This window comes from Bufo bufo, chromosome 7, assembly GCF_905171765.1.
Source record: "Bufo bufo chromosome 7, aBufBuf1.1, whole genome shotgun sequence".
Taxonomy (NCBI): Eukaryota; Metazoa; Chordata; class Amphibia; order Anura; family Bufonidae; genus Bufo; species Bufo bufo.
Window position 1 is genome coordinate 41,569,468 of NC_053395.1, and position 19,288 is coordinate 41,588,755.

Sequence of the window (19,288 nt, forward strand, 5' to 3'; positions counted from 1 at the left end):
AAGAATAAGGGGTTGGGTCAGCACAACCTGCCTGTAGGTGCAGATCGCTATGGCGAAATACATATACAAACGGAAAATGCAAATGTGATCGCACACTACATCCAGCACTCTGCCCTCCATGCTGGATGAGACATTGGTTTATATTTTGGCCAAAGCATAGTAAGCCACTCACCGCGTCAAGGCTGTCTCATGAGTGGTCCCTAACTCTTGTTCCTACCTGTTCATGGGCCATGACAGCCACATAAAATCCAGGGAATGCAGGTCAGCATGCAAGCCAAGTACACTTTGCTTGTAACCCCGTCCGGTGCCATTACAGCTTTCATCGGATCCAGGGATGCAAGTACCAACATGCATGCTGAACCCACCATATACTTCTCCTGGAGCCAAATGGCTAATGGTAGGTTCTATACAAGCAGACTCAGTTTTATACTGACTTTAAAACCAGCCTCAAGGACAGATTAACTGGTCAGGTGTGCAATGACTCCAAGGAGATCGCCACGCCTCCAATATATACTACAAAGAAAAGAATAAGGGGTTGGGTCAGCACAACCTGCCTGTAGGTGCAGATCGCTATGGCGAAATACATATACAAACGGAAAATGCAAATGTGATCGCACACTACATCCAGCACTCTGCCCTCCATGCTGGATGAGACATTGGTTTATATTTTGGCCAAAGCATAGTAAGCCACTCACCGCGTCAAGGCTGTCTCATGAGTGGTCCCTAACTCTTGTTCCTACCTGTTCATGGGCCATGACAGCCACATAAAATCCAGGGAATGCAGGTCAGCATGCAAGCCAAGTACACTTTGCTTGTAACCCCGTCCGGTGCCATTACAGCTTTCATCGGATCCAGGGATGCAAGTACCAACATGCATGCTGAACCCACCATATACTTCTCCTGGAGCCAAATGGCTAATGGTAGGTTCTATACAAGCAGACTCAGTTTTATACTGACTTTAAAACCAGCCTCAAGGACAGATTAACTGGTCAGGTGTGCAATGACTCCAAGGAGATCGCCACGCCTCCAATATATACTACAAAGAAAAGAATAAGGGGTTGGGTCAGCACAACCTGCCTGTAGGTGCAGATCGCTATGGCGAAATACATATACAAACGGAAAATGCAAATGTGATCGCACACTACATCCAGCACTCTGCCCTCCATGCTGGATGAGACATTGGTTTATATTTTGGCCAAAGCATAGTAAGCCACTCACCGCGTCAAGGCTGTCTCATGAGTGGTCCCTAACTCTTGTTCCTACCTGTTCATGGGCCATGACAGCCACATAAAATCCAGGGAATGCAGGTCAGCATGCAAGCCAAGTACACTTTGCTTGTAACCCCGTCCGGTGCCATTACAGCTTTCATCGGATCCAGGGATGCAAGTACCAACATGCATGCTGAACCCACCATATACTTCTCCTGGAGCCAAATGGCTAATGGTAGGTTCTATACAAGCAGACTCAGTTTTATACTGACTTTAAAACCAGCCTCAAGGACAGATTAACTGGTCAGGTGTGTAATGACTCCAAGGAGATCGCCACGCCTCCAATATATACTACAAAGAAAAGAATAAGGGGTTGGGTCAGCACAACCTGCCTGTAGGTGCAGATCGCTATGGCGAAATACATATACAAACGGAAAATGCAAATGTGATCGCACACTACATCCAGCACTCTGCCCTCCATGCTGGATGAGACATTGGTTTATATTTTGGCCAAAGCATAGTAAGCCACTCACCGCGTCAAGGCTGTCTCATGAGTGGTCCCTAACTCTTGTTCCTACCTGTTCATGGGCCATGACAGCCACATAAAATCCAGGGAATGCAGGTCAGCATGCAAGCCAAGTACACTTTGCTTGTAACCCCGTCCGGTGCCATTACAGCTTTCATCGGATCCAGGGATGCAAGTACCAACATGCATGCTGAACCCACCATATTATATATAGTATATATTGGAGGCGTGGCGATCTCCTTGGAGTCATTGCACACCTGACCAGTTAATCTGTCCTTGAGGCTGGTTTTAAAGTCAGTATAAAACTGAGTCTGCTTGTATAGAACCTACCATTAGCCATTTGGCTCCAGGAGAAGTATATGGTGGGTTCAGCATGCATGTTGGTACTTGCATCCCTGGATCCGATGAAAGCTGTAATGGCACCGGACGGGGTTACAAGCAAAGTGTACTTGGCTTGCATGCTGACCTGCATTCCCTGGATTTTATGTGGCTGTCATGGCCCATGAACAGGTAGGAACAAGAGTTAGGGACCACTCATGAGACAGCCTTGACGCGGTGAGTGGCTTACTATGCTTTGGCCAAAATATAAACCAATGTCTCATCCAGCATGGAGGGCAGAGTGCTGGATGTAGTGTGCGATCACATTTGCATTTTCCGTTTGTATATGTATTTCGCCATAGCGATCTGCACCTACAGGCAGGTTGTGCTGACCCAACCCCTTATTCTTTTCTTTGTAGTATATATTGGAGGCGTGGCGATCTCCTTGGAGTCATTGCACACCTGACCAGTTAATCTGTCCTTGAGGCTGGTTTTAAAGTCAGTATAAAACTGAGTCTGCTTGTATAGAACCTACCATTAGCCATTTGGCTCCAGGAGAAGTATATGGTGGGTTCAGCATGCATGTTGGTACTTGCATCCCTGGATCCGATGAAAGCTGTAATGGCACCGGACGGGGTTACAAGCAAAGTGTACTTGGCTTGCATGCTGACCTGCATTCCCTGGATTTTATGTGGCTGTCATGGCCCATGAACAGGTAGGAACAAGAGTTAGGGACCACTCATGAGACAGCCTTGACGCGGTGAGTGGCTTACTATGCTTTGGCCAAAATATAAACCAATGTCTCATCCAGCATGGAGGGCAGAGTGCTGGATGTAGTGTGCGATCACATTTGCATTTTCCGTTTGTATATGTATTTCGCCATAGCGATCTGCACCTACAGGCAGGTTGTGCTGATCCAACCCCTTATTCTTTTCTTTGTAGTATATATTGGAGGCGTGGCGATCTCCTTGGAGTCATTGCACACCTGACCAGTTAATCTGTCCTTGAGGCTGGTTTTAAAGTCAGTATAAAACTGAGTCTGCTTGTATAGAACCTACCATTAGCCATTTGGCTCCAGGAGAAGTATATGGTGGGTTCAGCATGCATGTTGGTACTTGCATCCCTGGATCCGATGAAAGCTGTAATGGCACCGGACGGGGTTACAAGCAAAGTGTACTTGGCTTGCATGCTGACCTGCATTCCCTGGATTTTATGTGGCTGTCATGGCCCATGAACAGGTAGGAACAAGAGTTAGGGACCACTCATGAGACAGCCTTGACGCGGTGAGTGGCTTACTATGCTTTGGCCAAAATATAAACCAATGTCTCATCCAGCATGGAGGGCAGAGTGCTGGATGTAGTGTGCGATCACATTTGCATTTTCCGTTTGTATATGTATTTCGCCATAGCGATCTGCACCTACAGGCAGGTTGTGCTGACCCAACCCCTTATTCTTTTCTTTGTAGTATATATTGGAGGCGTGGCGATCTCCTTGGAGTCATTGCACACCTGACCAGTTAATCTGTCCTTGAGGCTGGTTTTAAAGTCAGTATAAAACTGAGTCTGCTTGTATAGAACCTACCATTAGCCATTTGGCTCCAGGAGAAGTATATGGTGGGTTCAGCATGCATGTTGGTACTTGCATCCCTGGATCCGATGAAAGCTGTAATGGCACCGGACGGGGTTACAAGCAAAGTGTACTTGGCTTGCATGCTGACCTGCATTCCCTGGATTTTATGTGGCTGTCATGGCCCATGAACAGGTAGGAACAAGAGTTAGGGACCACTCATGAGACAGCCTTGACGCGGTGAGTGGCTTACTATGCTTTGGCCAAAATATAAACCAATGTCTCATCCAGCATGGAGGGCAGAGTGCTGGATGTAGTGTGCGATCACATTTGCATTTTCCGTTTGTATATGTATTTCGCCATAGCGATCTGCACCTACAGGCAGGTTGTGCTGACCCAACCCCTTATTCTTTTCTTTGTAGTATATATTGGAGGCGTGGCGATCTCCTTGGAGTCATTGCACACCTGACCAGTTAATCTGTCCTTGAGGCTGGTTTTAAAGTCAGTATAAAACTGAGTCTGCTTGTATAGAACCTACCATTAGCCATTTGGCTCCAGGAGAAGTATATGGTGGGTTCAGCATGCATGTTGGTACTTGCATCCCTGGATCCGATGAAAGCTGTAATGGCACCGGACGGGGTTACAAGCAAAGTGTACTTGGCTTGCATGCTGACCTGCATTCCCTGGATTTTATGTGGCTGTCATGGCCCATGAACAGGTAGGAACAAGAGTTAGGGACCACTCATGAGACAGCCTTGACGCGGTGAGTGGCTTACTATGCTTTGGCCAAAATATAAACCAATGTCTCATCCAGCATGGAGGGCAGAGTGCTGGATGTAGTGTGCGATCACATTTGCATTTTCCGTTTGTATATGTATTTCGCCATAGCGATCTGCACCTACAGGCAGGTTGTGCTGACCCAACCCCTTATTCTTTTCTTTGTAGTATATATTGGAGGCGTGGCGATCTCCTTGGAGTCATTGCACACCTGACCAGTTAATCTGTCCTTGAGGCTGGTTTTAAAGTCAGTATAAAACTGAGTCTGCTTGTATAGAACCTACCATTAGCCATTTGGCTCCAGGAGAAGTATATGGTGGGTTCAGCATGCATGTTGGTACTTGCATCCCTGGATCCGATGAAAGCTGTAATGGCACCGGACGGGGTTACAAGCAAAGTGTACTTGGCTTGCATGCTGACCTGCATTCCCTGGATTTTATGTGGCTGTCATGGCCCATGAACAGGTAGGAACAAGAGTTAGGGACCACTCATGAGACAGCCTTGACGCGGTGAGTGGCTTACTATGCTTTGGCCAAAATATAAACCAATGTCTCATCCAGCATGGAGGGCAGAGTGCTGGATGTAGTGTGCGATCACATTTGCATTTTCCGTTTGTATATGTATTTCGCCATAGCGATCTGCACCTACAGGCAGGTTGTGCTGACCCAACCCCTTATTCTTTTCTTTGTAGTATATATTGGAGGCGTGGCGATCTCCTTGGAGTCATTGCACACCTGACCAGTTAATCTGTCCTTGAGGCTGGTTTTAAAGTCAGTATAAAACTGAGTCTGCTTGTATAGAACCTACCATTAGCCATTTGGCTCCAGGAGAAGTATATGGTGGGTTCAGCATGCATGTTGGTACTTGCATCCCTGGATCCGATGAAAGCTGTAATGGCACCGGACGGGGTTACAAGCAAAGTGTACTTGGCTTGCATGCTGACCTGCATTCCCTGGATTTTATGTGGCTGTCATGGCCCATGAACAGGTAGGAACAAGAGTTAGGGACCACTCATGAGACAGCCTTGACGCGGTGAGTGGCTTACTATGCTTTGGCCAAAATATAAACCAATGTCTCATCCAGCATGGAGGGCAGAGTGCTGGATGTAGTGTGCGATCACATTTGCATTTTCCGTTTGTATATGTATTTCGCCATAGCGATCTGCACCTACAGGCAGGTTGTGCTGACCCAACCCCTTATTCTTTTCTTTGTAGTATATATTGGAGGCGTGGCGATCTCCTTGGAGTCATTGCACACCTGACCAGTTAATCTGTCCTTGAGGCTGGTTTTAAAGTCAGTATAAAACTGAGTCTGCTTGTATAGAACCTACCATTAGCCATTTGGCTCCAGGAGAAGTATATGGTGGGTTCAGCATGCATGTTGGTACTTGCATCCCTGGATCCGATGAAAGCTGTAATGGCACCGGACGGGGTTACAAGCAAAGTGTACTTGGCTTGCATGCTGACCTGCATTCCCTGGATTTTATGTGGCTGTCATGGCCCATGAACAGGTAGGAACAAGAGTTAGGGACCACTCATGAGACAGCCTTGACGCGGTAAGTGGCTTACTATGCTTTGGCCAAAATATAAACCAATGTCTCATCCAGCATGGAGGGCAGAGTGCTGGATGTAGTGTGCGATCACATTTGCATTTTCCGTTTGTATATGTATTTCGCCATAGCGATCTGCACCTACAGGCAGGTTGTGCTGACCCAACCCCTTATTCTTTTCTTTGTAGTATATATTGGAGGCGTGGCGATCTCCTTGGAGTCATTGCACACCTGACCAGTTAATCTGTCCTTGAGGCTGGTTTTAAAGTCAGTATAAAACTGAGTCTGCTTGTATAGAACCTACCATTAGCCATTTGGCCCCAGGAGAAGTATATGGTGGGTTCAGCATGCATGTTGGTACTTGCATCCCTGGATCCGATGAAAGCTGTAATGGCACCGGACGGGGTTACAAGCAAAGTGTACTTGGCTTGCATGCTGACCTGCATTCCCTGGATTTTATGTGGCTGTCATGGCCCATGAACAGGTAGGAACAAGAGTTAGGGACCACTCATGAGACAGCCTTGACGCGGTGAGTGGCTTACTATGCTTTGGCCAAAATATAAACCAATGTCTCATCCAGCATGGAGGGCAGAGTGCTGGATGTAGTGTGCGATCACATTTGCATTTTCCGTTTGTATATGTATTTCGCCATAGCGATCTGCACCTACAGGCAGGTTGTGCTGACCCAACCCCTTATTCTTTTCTTTGTAGTATATATTGGAGGCGTGGCGATCTCCTTGGAGTCATTGCACACCTGACCAGTTAATCTGTCCTTGAGGCTGGTTTTAAAGTCAGTATAAAACTGAGTCTGCTTGTATAGAACCTACCATTAGCCATTTGGCTCCAGGAGAAGTATATGGTGGGTTCAGCATGCATGTTGGTACTTGCATCCCTGGATCCGATGAAAGCTGTAATGGCACCGGACGGGGTTACAAGCAAAGTGTACTTGGCTTGCATGCTGACCTGCATTCCCTGGATTTTATGTGGCTGTCATGGCCCATGAACAGGTAGGAACAAGAGTTAGGGACCACTCATGAGACAGCCTTGACGCGGTGAGTGGCTTACTATGCTTTGGCCAAAATATAAACCAATGTCTCATCCAGCATGGAGGGCAGAGTGCTGGATGTAGTGTGCGATCACATTTGCATTTTCCGTTTGTATATGTATTTCGCCATAGCGATCTGCACCTACAGGCAGGTTGTGCTGACCCAACCCCTTATTCTTTTCTTTGTAGTATATATTGGAGGCGTGGCGATCTCCTTGGAGTCATTGCACACCTGACCAGTTAATCTGTCCTTGAGGCTGGTTTTAAAGTCAGTATAAAACTGAGTCTGCTTGTATAGAACCTACCATTAGCCATTTGGCTCCAGGAGAAGTATATGGTGGGTTCAGCATGCATGTTGGTACTTGCATCCCTGGATCCGATGAAAGCTGTAATGGCACCGGACGGGGTTACAAGCAAAGTGTACTTGGCTTGCATGCTGACCTGCATTCCCTGGATTTTATGTGGCTGTCATGGCCCATGAACAGGTAGGAACAAGAGTTAGGGACCACTCATGAGACAGCCTTGACGCGGTGAGTGGCTTACTATGCTTTGGCCAAAATATAAACCAATGTCTCATCCAGCATGGAGGGCAGAGTGCTGGATGTAGTGTGCGATCACATTTGCATTTTCCGTTTGTATATGTATTTCGCCATAGCGATCTGCACCTACAGGCAGGTTGTGCTGACCCAACCCCTTATTCTTTTCTTTGTAGTATATATTGGAGGCGTGGCGATCTCCTTGGAGTCATTGCACACCTGACCAGTTAATCTGTCCTTGAGGCTGGTTTTAAAGTCAGTATAAAACTGAGTCTGCTTGTATAGAACCTACCATTAGCCATTTGGCTCCAGGAGAAGTATATGGTGGGTTCAGCATGCATGTTGGTACTTGCATCCCTGGATCCGATGAAAGCTGTAATGGCACCGGACGGGGTTACAAGCAAAGTGTACTTGGCTTGCATGCTGACCTGCATTCCCTGGATTTTATGTGGCTGTCATGGCCCATGAACAGGTAGGAACAAGAGTTAGGGACCACTCATGAGACAGCCTTGACGCGGTGAGTGGCTTACTATGCTTTGGCCAAAATATAAACCAATGTCTCATCCAGCATGGAGGGCAGAGTGCTGGATGTAGTGTGCGATCACATTTGCATTTTCCGTTTGTATATGTATTTCGCCATAGCGATCTGCACCTACAGGCAGGTTGTGCTGACCCAACCCCTTATTCTTTTCTTTGTAGTATATATTGGAGGCGTGGCGATCTCCTTGGAGTCATTGCACACCTGACCAGTTAATCTGTCCTTGAGGCTGGTTTTAAAGTCAGTATAAAACTGAGTCTGCTTGTATAGAACCTACCATTAGCCATTTGGCCCCAGGAGAAGTATATGGTGGGTTCAGCATGCATGTTGGTACTTGCATCCCTGGATCCGATGAAAGCTGTAATGGCACCGGACGGGGTTACAAGCAAAGTGTACTTGGCTTGCATGCTGACCTGCATTCCCTGGATTTTATGTGGCTGTCATGGCCCATGAACAGGTAGGAACAAGAGTTAGGGACCACTCATGAGACAGCCTTGACGCGGTGAGTGGCTTACTATGCTTTGGCCAAAATATAAACCAATGTCTCATCCAGCATGGAGGGCAGAGTGCTGGATGTAGTGTGCGATCACATTTGCATTTTCCGTTTGTATATGTATTTCGCCATAGCGATCTGCACCTACAGGCAGGTTGTGCTGACCCAACCCCTTATTATTTTCTTTGTAGTATATATTGGAGGCGTGGCGATCTCCTTGGAGTCATTGCACACCTGACCAGTTAATCTGTCCTTGAGGCTGGTTTTAAAGTCAGTATAAAACTGAGTCTGCTTGTATAGAACCTACCATTAGCCATTTGGCTCCAGGAGAAGTATATGGTGGGTTCAGCATGCATGTTGGTACTTGCATCCCTGGATCCGATGAAAGCTGTAATGGCACCGGACGGGGTTACAAGCAAAGTGTACTTGGCTTGCATGCTGACCTGCATTCCCTGGATTTTATGTGGCTGTCATGGCCCATGAACAGGTAGGAACAAGAGTTAGGGACCACTCATGAGACAGCCTTGACGCGGTGAGTGGCTTACTATGCTTTGGCCAAAATATAAACCAATGTCTCATCCAGCATGGAGGGCAGAGTGCTGGATGTAGTGTGCGATCACATTTGCATTTTCCGTTTGTATATGTATTTCGCCATAGCGATCTGCACCTACAGGCAGGTTGTGCTGACCCAACCCCTTATTCTTTTCTTTGTAGTATATATTGGAGGCGTGGCGATCTCCTTGGAGTCATTGCACACCTGACCAGTTAATCTGTCCTTGAGGCTGGTTTTAAAGTCAGTATAAAACTGAGTCTGCTTGTATAGAACCTACCATTAGCCATTTGGCTCCAGGAGAAGTATATGGTGGGTTCAGCATGCATGTTGGTACTTGCATCCCTGGATCCGATGAAAGCTGTAATGGCACCGGACGGGGTTACAAGCAAAGTGTACTTGGCTTGCATGCTGACCTGCATTCCCTGGATTTTATGTGGCTGTCATGGCCCATGAACAGGTAGGAACAAGAGTTAGGGACCACTCATGAGACAGCCTTGACGCGGTGAGTGGCTTACTATGCTTTGGCCAAAATATAAACCAATGTCTCATCCAGCATGGAGGGCAGAGTGCTGGATGTAGTGTGCGATCACATTTGCATTTTCCGTTTGTATATGTATTTCGCCATAGCGATCTGCACCTACAGGCAGGTTGTGCTGACCCAACCCCTTATTCTTTTCTTTGTAGTATATATTGGAGGCGTGGCGATCTCCTTGGAGTCATTGCACACCTGACCAGTTAATCTGTCCTTGAGGCTGGTTTTAAAGTCAGTATAAAACTGAGTCTGCTTGTATAGAACCTACCATTAGCCATTTGGCTCCAGGAGAAGTATATGGTGGGTTCAGCATGCATGTTGGTACTTGCATCCCTGGATCCGATGAAAGCTGTAATGGCACCGGACGGGGTTACAAGCAAAGTGTACTTGGCTTGCATGCTGACCTGCATTCCCTGGATTTTATGTGGCTGTCATGGCCCATGAACAGGTAGGAACAAGAGTTAGGGACCACTCATGAGACAGCCTTGACGCGGTGAGTGGCTTACTATGCTTTGGCCAAAATATAAACCAATGTCTCATCCAGCATGGAGGGCAGAGTGCTGGATGTAGTGTGCGATCACATTTGCATTTTCCGTTTGTATATGTATTTCGCCATAGCGATCTGCACCTACAGGCAGGTTGTGCTGACCCAACCCCTTATTCTTTTCTTTGTAGTATATATTGGAGGCGTGGCGATCTCCTTGGAGTCATTGCACACCTGACCAGTTAATCTGTCCTTGAGGCTGGTTTTAAAGTCAGTATAAAACTGAGTCTGCTTGTATAGAACCTACCATTAGCCATTTGGCTCCAGGAGAAGTATATGGTGGGTTCAGCATGCATGTTGGTACTTGCATCCCTGGATCCGATGAAAGCTGTAATGGCACCGGACGGGGTTACAAGCAAAGTGTACTTGGCTTGCATGCTGACCTGCATTCCCTGGATTTTATGTGGCTGTCATGGCCCATGAACAGGTAGGAACAAGAGTTAGGGACCACTCATGAGACAGCCTTGACGCGGTGAGTGGCTTACTATGCTTTGGCCAAAATATAAACCAATGTCTCATCCAGCATGGAGGGCAGAGTGCTGGATGTAGTGTGCGATCACATTTGCATTTTCCGTTTGTATATGTATTTCGCCATAGCGATCTGCACTTACAGGCAGGTTGTGCTGACCCAACCCCTTATTCTTTTCTTTGTAGTATATATTGGAGGCGTGGCGATCTCCTCGGAGTCATTGCACACCTGACCAGTTAATCTGTCCTTGAGGCTGGTTTTAAAGTCAGTATAAAACTGAGTCTGCTTGTATAGAACCTACCATTAGCCATTTGGCTCCAGGAGAAGTATATGGTGGGTTCAGCATGCATGTTGGTACTTGCATCCCTGGATCCGATGAAAGCTGTAATGGCACCGGACGGGGTTACAAGCAAAGTGTACTTGGCTTGCATGCTGACCTGCATTCCCTGGATTTTATGTGGCTGTCATGGCCCATGAACAGGTAGGAACAAGAGTTAGGGACCACTCATGAGACAGCCTTGACGCGGTGAGTGGCTTACTATGCTTTGGCCAAAATATAAACCAATGTCTCATCCAGCATGGAGGGCAGAGTGCTGGATGTAGTGTGCGATCACATTTGCATTTTCCGTTTGTATATGTATTTCGCCATAGCGATCTGCACCTACAGGCAGGTTGTGCTGACCCAACCCCTTATTCTTTTCTTTGTAGTATATATTGGAGGCGTGGCGATCTCCTTGGAGTCATTGCACACCTGACCAGTTAATCTGTCCTTGAGGCTGGTTTTAAAGTCAGTATAAAACTGAGTCTGCTTGTATAGAACCTACCATTAGCCATTTGGCTCCAGGAGAAGTATATGGTGGGTTCAGCATGCATGTTGGTACTTGCATCCCTGGATCCGATGAAAGCTGTAATGGCACCGGACGGGGTTACAAGCAAAGTGTACTTGGCTTGCATGCTGACCTGCATTCCCTGGATTTTATGTGGCTGTCATGGCCCATGAACAGGTAGGAACAAGAGTTAGGGACCACTCATGAGACAGCCTTGACGCGGTGAGTGGCTTACTATGCTTTGGCCAAAATATAAACCAATGTCTCATCCAGCATGGAGGGCAGAGTGCTGGATGTAGTGTGCGATCACATTTGCATTTTCCGTTTGTATATGTATTTCGCCATAGCGATCTGCACCTACAGGCAGGTTGTGCTGACCCAACCCCTTATTCTTTTCTTTGTAGTATATATTGGAGGCGTGGCGATCTCCTTGGAGTCATTGCACACCTGACCAGTTAATCTGTCCTTGAGGCTGGTTTTAAAGTCAGTATAAAACTGAGTCTGCTTGTATAGAACCTACCATTAGCCATTTGGCTCCAGGAGAAGTATATGGTGGGTTCAGCATGCATGTTGGTACTTGCATCCCTGGATCCGATGAAAGCTGTAATGGCACCGGACGGGGTTACAAGCAAAGTGTACTTGGCTTGCATGCTGACCTGCATTCCCTGGATTTTATGTGGCTGTCATGGCCCATGAACAGGTAGGAACAAGAGTTAGGGACCACTCATGAGACAGCCTTGACGCGGTGAGTGGCTTACTATGCTTTGGCCAAAATATAAACCAATGTCTCATCCAGCATGGAGGGCAGAGTGCTGGATGTAGTGTGCGATCACATTTGCATTTTCCGTTTGTATATTTATTTCGCCATAGCGATCTGCACCTACAGGCAGGTTGTGCTGACCCAACCCCTTATTCTTTTCTTTGTAGTATATATTGGAGGCGTGGCGATCTCCTTGGAGTCATTGCACACCTGACCAGTTAATCTGTCCTTGAGGCTGGTTTTAAAGTCAGTATAAAACTGAGTCTGCTTGTATAGAACCTACCATTAGCCATTTGGCTCCAGTAGAAGTATATGGTGGGTTCAGCATGCATGTTGGTACTTGCATCCCTGGATCCGATGAAAGCTGTAATGGCACCGGACGGGGTTACAAGCAAAGTGTACTTGGCTTGCATGCTGACCTGCATTCCCTGGATTTTATGTGGCTGTCATGGCCCATGAACAGGTAGGAACAAGAGTTAGGGACCACTCATGAGACAGCCTTGACGCGGTGAGTGGCTTACTATGCTTTGGCCAAAATATAAACCAATGTCTCATCCAGCATGGAGGGCAGAGTGCTGGATGTAGTGTGCGATCACATTTGCATTTTCCGTTTGTATATGTATTTCGCCATAGCGATCTGCACCTACAGGCAGGTTGTGCTGACCCAACCCCTTATTCTTTTCTTTGTAGTATATATTGGAGGCGTGGCGATCTCCTCGGAGTCATTGCACACCTGACCAGTTAATCTGTCCTTGAGGCTGGTTTTAAAGTCAGTATAAAACTGAGTCTGCTTGTATAGAACCTACCATTAGCCATTTGGCTCCAGGAGAAGTATATGGTGGGTTCAGCATGCATGTTGGTACTTGCATCCCTGGATCCGATGAAAGCTGTAATGGCACCGGACGGGGTTACAAGCAAAGTGTACTTGGCTTGCATGCTGACCTGCATTCCCTGGATTTTATGTGGCTGTCATGGCCCATGAACAGGTAGGAACAAGAGTTAGGGACCACTCATGAGACAGCCTTGACGCGGTGAGTGGCTTACTATGCTTTGGCCAAAATATAAACCAATGTCTCATCCAGCATGGAGGGCAGAGTGCTGGATGTAGTGTGCGATCACATTTGCATTTTCCGTTTGTATATGTATTTCGCCATAGCGATCTGCACCTACAGGCAGGTTGTGCTGACCCAACCCCTTATTCTTTTCTTTGTAGTATATATTGGAGGCGTGGCGATCTCCTCGGAGTCATTGCACACCTGACCAGTTAATCTGTCCTTGAGGCTGGTTTTAAAGTCAGTATAAAACTGAGTCTGCTTGTATAGAACCTACCATTAGCCATTTGGCTCCAGGAGAAGTATATGGTGGGTTCAGCATGCATGTTGGTACTTGCATCCCTGGATCCGATGAAAGCTGTAATGGCACCGGACGGGGTTACAAGCAAAGTGTACTTGGCTTGCATGCTGACCTGCATTCCCTGGATTTTATGTGGCTGTCATGGCCCATGAACAGGTAGGAACAAGAGTTAGGGACCACTCATGAGACAGCCTTGACGCGGTGAGTGGCTTACTATGCTTTGGCCAAAATATAAACCAATGTCTCATCCAGCATGGAGGGCAGAGTGCTGGATGTAGTGTGCGATCACATTTGCATTTTCCGTTTGTATATGTATTTCGCCATAGCGATCTGCACCTACAGGCAGGTTGTGCTGACCCAACCCCTTATTCTTTTCTTTGTAGTATATATTGGAGGCGTGGCGATCTCCTTGGAGTCATTGCACACCTGACCAGTTAATCTGTCCTTGAGGCTGGTTTTAAAGTCAGTATAAAACTGAGTCTGCTTGTATAGAACCTACCATTAGCCATTTGGCTCCAGGAGAAGTATATGGTGGGTTCAGCATGCATGTTGGTACTTGCATCCCTGGATCCGATGAAAGCTGTAATGGCACCGGACGGGGTTACAAGCAAAGTGTACTTGGCTTGCATGCTGACCTGCATTCCCTGGATTTTATGTGGCTGTCATGGCCCATGAACAGGTAGGAACAAGAGTTAGGGACCACTCATGAGACAGCCTTGACGCGGTGAGTGGCTTACTATGCTTTGGCCAAAATATAAACCAATGTCTCATCCAGCATGGAGGGCAGAGTGCTGGATGTAGTGTGCGATCACATTTGCATTTTCCGTTTGTATATGTATTTCGCCATAGCGATCTGCACCTACAGGCAGGTTGTGCTGACCCAACCCCTTATTCTTTTCTTTGTAGTATATATTGGAGGCGTGGCGATCTCCATGGAGTTATTGCACACCTGACCAGTTAATCTGTCCTTGAGGCTGGTTTTAAAGTCAGTATAAAACTGAGTCTGCTTGTATAGAACCTACCATTAGCCATTTGGCTCCAGGAGAAGTATATGGTGGGTTCAGCATGCATGTTGGTACTTGCATCCCTGGATCCGATGAAAGCTGTAATGGCACCGGACGGGGTTACAAGCAAAGTGTACTTGGCTTGCATGCTGACCTGCATTCCCTGGATTTTATGTGGCTGTCATGGCCCATGAACAGGTAGGAACAAGAGTTAGGGACCACTCATGAGACAGCCTTGACGCGGTGAGTGGCTTACTATGCTTTGGCCAAAATATAAACCAATGTCTCATCCAGCATGGAGGGCAGAGTGCTGGATGTAGTGTGCGATCACATTTGCATTTTCCGTTTGTATATGTATTTCGCCATAGCGATCTGCACCTACAGGCAGGTTGTGCTGACCCAACCCCTTATTCTTTTCTTTGTAGTATATATTGGAGGCGTGGCGATCTCCTTGGAGTCATTGCACACCTGACCAGTTAATCTGTCCTTGAGGCTGGTTTTAAAGTCAGTATAAAACTGAGTCTGCTTGTATAGAACCTACCATTAGCCATTTGGCTCCAGGAGAAGTATATGGTGGGTTCAGCATGCATGTTGGTACTTGCATCCCTGGATCTGATGAAAGCTGTAATGGCACCGGACGGGGTTACAAGCAAAGTGTACTTGGCTTGCATGCTGACCTGCATTCCCTGGATTTTATGTGGCTGTCATGGCCCATGAACAGGTAGGAACAAGAGTTAGGGACCACTCATGAGACAGCCTTGACGCGGTGAGTGGCTTACTATGCTTTGGCCAAAATATAAACCAATGTCTCATCCAGCATGGAGGGCAGAGTGCTGGATGTAGTGTGCGATCACATTTGCATTTTCCGTTTGTATATGTATTTCGCCATAGCGATCTGCACCTACAGGCAGGTTGTGCTGACCCAACCCCTTATTCTTTTCTTTGTAGTATATATTGGAGGCGTGGCGATCTCCTTGGAGTCATTGCACACCTGACCAGTTAATCTGTCCTTGAGGCTGGTTTTAAAGTCAGTATAAAACTGAGTCTGCTTGTATAGAACCTACCATTAGCCATTTGGCTCCAGGAGAAGTATATGGTGGGTTCAGCATGCATGTTGGTACTTGCATCCCTGGATCCGATGAAAGCTGTAATGGCACCGGACGGGGTTACAAGCAAAGTGTACTTGGCTTGCATGCTGACCTGCATTCCCTGGATTTTATGTGGCTGTCATGGCCCATGAACAGGTAGGAACAAGAGTTAGGGACCACTCATGAGACAGCCTTGACGCGGTGAGTGGCTTACTATGCTTTGGCCAAAATATAAACCAATGTCTCATCCAGCATGGAGGGCAGAGTGCTGGATGTAGTGTGCGATCACATTTGCATTTTCCGTTTGTATATGTATTTCGCCATAGCGATCTGCACCTACAGGCAGGTTGTGCTGACCCAACCCCTTATTCTTTTCTTTGTAGTATATATTGGAGGCGTGGCGATCTCCTTGGAGTCATTGCACACCTGACCAGTTAATCTGTCCTTGAGGCTGGTTTTAAAGTCAGTATAAAACTGAGTCTGCTTGTATAGAACCTACCATTAGCCATTTGGCCCCAGGAGAAGTATATGGTGGGTTCAGCATGCATGTTGGTACTTGCATCCCTGGATCCGATGAAAGCTGTAATGGCACCGGACGGGGTTACAAGCAAAGTGTACTTGGCTTGCATGCTGACCTGCATTCCCTGGATTTTATGTGGCTGTCATGGCCCATGAACAGGTAGGAACAAGAGTTAGGGACCACTCATGAGACAGCCTTGACGCGGTGAGTGGCTTACTATGCTTTGGCCAAAATATAAACCAATGTCTCATCCAGCATGGAGGGCAGAGTGCTGGATGTAGTGTGCGATCACATTTGCATTTTCCGTTTGTATATGTATTTCGCCATAGCGATCTGCACCTACAGGCAGGTTGTGCTGACCCAACCCCTTATTCTTTTCTTTGTAGTATATATTGGAGGCGTGGCGATCTCCTTGGAGTCATTGCACACCTGACCAGTTAATCTGTCCTTGAGGCTGGTTTTAAAGTCAGTATAAAACTGAGTCTGCTTGTATAGAACCTACCATTAGCCATTTGGCTCCAGGAGAAGTATATGGTGGGTTCAGCATGCATGTTGGTACTTGCATCCCTGGATCCGATGAAAGCTGTAATGGCACCGGACGGGGTTACAAGCAAAGTGTACTTGGCTTGCATGCTGACCTGCATTCCCTGGATTTTATGTGGCTGTCATGGCCCATGAACAGGTAGGAACAAGAGTTAGGGACCACTCATGAGACAGCCTTGACGCGGTGAGTGGCTTACTATGCTTTGGCCAAAATATAAACCAATGTCTCATCCAGCATGGAGGGCAGAGTGCTGGATGTAGTGTGCGATCACATTTGCATTTTCCGTTTGTATATGTATTTCGCCATAGCGATCTGCACCTACAGGCAGGTTGTGCTGACCCAACCCCTTATTCTTTTCTTTGTAGTATATATTGGAGGCGTGGCGATCTCCTTGGAGTCATTGCACACCTGACCAGTTAATCTGTCCTTGAGGCTGGTTTTAAAGTCAGTATAAAACTGAGTCTGCTTGTATAGAACCTACCATTAGCCATTTGGCTCCAGGAGAAGTATATGGTGGGTTCAGCATGCATGTTGGTACTTGCATCCCTGGATCCGATGAAAGCTGTAATGGCACCGGACGGGGTTACAAGCAAAGTGTACTTGGCTTGCATGCTGACCTGCATTCCCTGGATTTTATGTGGCTGTCATGGCCCATGAACAGGTAGGAACAAGAGTTAGGGACCACTCATGAGACAGCCTTGACGCGGTGAGTGGCTTACTATGCTTTGGCCAAAATATAAACCAATGTCTCATCCAGCATGGAGGGCAGAGTGCTGGATGTAGTGTGCGATCACATTTGCATTTTCCGTTTGTATATGTATTTCGCCATAGCGATCTGCACCTACAGGCAGGTTGTGCTGACCCAACCCCTTATTCTTTTCTTTGTAGTATATATTGGAGGCGTGGCGATCTCCTTGGAGTCATTGCACACCTGACCAGTTAATCTGTCCTTGAGGCTGGTTTTAAAGTCAGTATAAAACTGAGTCTGCTTGTATAGAACCTACCATTAGCCATTTGGCTCCAGGAGAAGTATATGGTGGGTTCAGCATGCATGTTGGTACTTGCATCCCTGGATCCGATGAAAGCTGTAATGGCACCGGACGGGGTTACAAGCAAAGTGTACTTGGCTTGCATGCTGACCTGCATTCCCTGGATTTTATGTGGCTGTCATGGCCCATGAACAGGTAGGAACAAGAGTTAGGGACCACTCATGAGACAGCCTTGACGCGGTGAGTGGCTTACTATGCTTTGGCCAAAATATAAACCAATGTCTCATCCAGCATGGAGGGCAGAGTGCTGGATGTAGTGTGCGATCACATTTGCATTTTCCGTTTGTATATGTATTTCGCCATAGCGATCTGCACCTACAGGCAGGTTGTGCTGACCCAACCCCTTATTCTTTTCTTTGTAGTATATATTGGAGGCGTGGCGATCTCCTTGGAGTCATTGCACACCTGACCAGTTAATCTGTCCTTGAGGCTGGTTTTAAAGTCAGTATAAAACTGAGTCTGCTTGTATAGAACCTACCATTAGCCATTTGGCTCCAGGAGAAGTATATGGTGGGTTCAGCATGCATGTTGGTACTTGCATCCCTGGATCCGATGAAAGCTGTAATGGCACCGGACGGGGTTACAAGCAAAGTGTACTTGGCTTGCATGCTGACCTGCATTCCCTGGATTTTATGTGGCTGTCATGGCCCATGAACAGGTAGGAACAAGAGTTAGGGACCACTCATGAGACAGCCTTGACGCGGTGAGTGGCTTACTATGCTTTGGCCAAAATATAAACCAATGTCTCATCCAGCATGGAGGGCAGAGTGCTGGATGTAGTGTGCGATCACATTTGCATTTTCCGTTTGTATATGTATTTCGCCATAGCGATCTGCACCTACAGGCAGGTTGTGCTGACCCAACCCCTTATTCTTTTCTTTGTAGTATATATAGGAGGCGTGGCGATCTCCTTGGAGTCATTGCACACCTGACCAGTTAATCTGTCCTTGAGGCTGGTTTTAAAGTCAGTATAAAACTGAGTCTGCTTGTATAGAACCTACCATTAGCCATTTGGCTCCAGGAGAAGTATATGGTGGGTTCAGCATGCATGTTGGTACTTGCATCCCTGGATCCGATGAAAGCTGTAATGGCACCGGACGGGGTTACAAGCAAAGTGTACTTGGCTTGCATGCTGACCTGCATTCCCTGGATTTTATGTGGCTGTCATGGCCCATGAACAGGTAGGAACAAGAGTTAGGGACCACTCATGAGACAGCCTTGACGCGGTGAGTGGCTTACTATGCTTTGGCCAAAATATAAACCAATGTCTCATCCAGCATGGAGGGCAGAGTGCTGGATGTAGTGTGCGATCACATTTGCATTTTCCGTTTGTATATGTATTTCGCCATAGCGATCTGCACCTACAGGCAGGTTGTGCTGACCCAACCCCTTATTCTTTTCTTTGTAGTATATATTGGAGGCGTGGCGATCTCCTTGGAGTCATTGCACACCTGACCAGTTAATCTGTCCTTGAGGCTGGTTTTAAAGT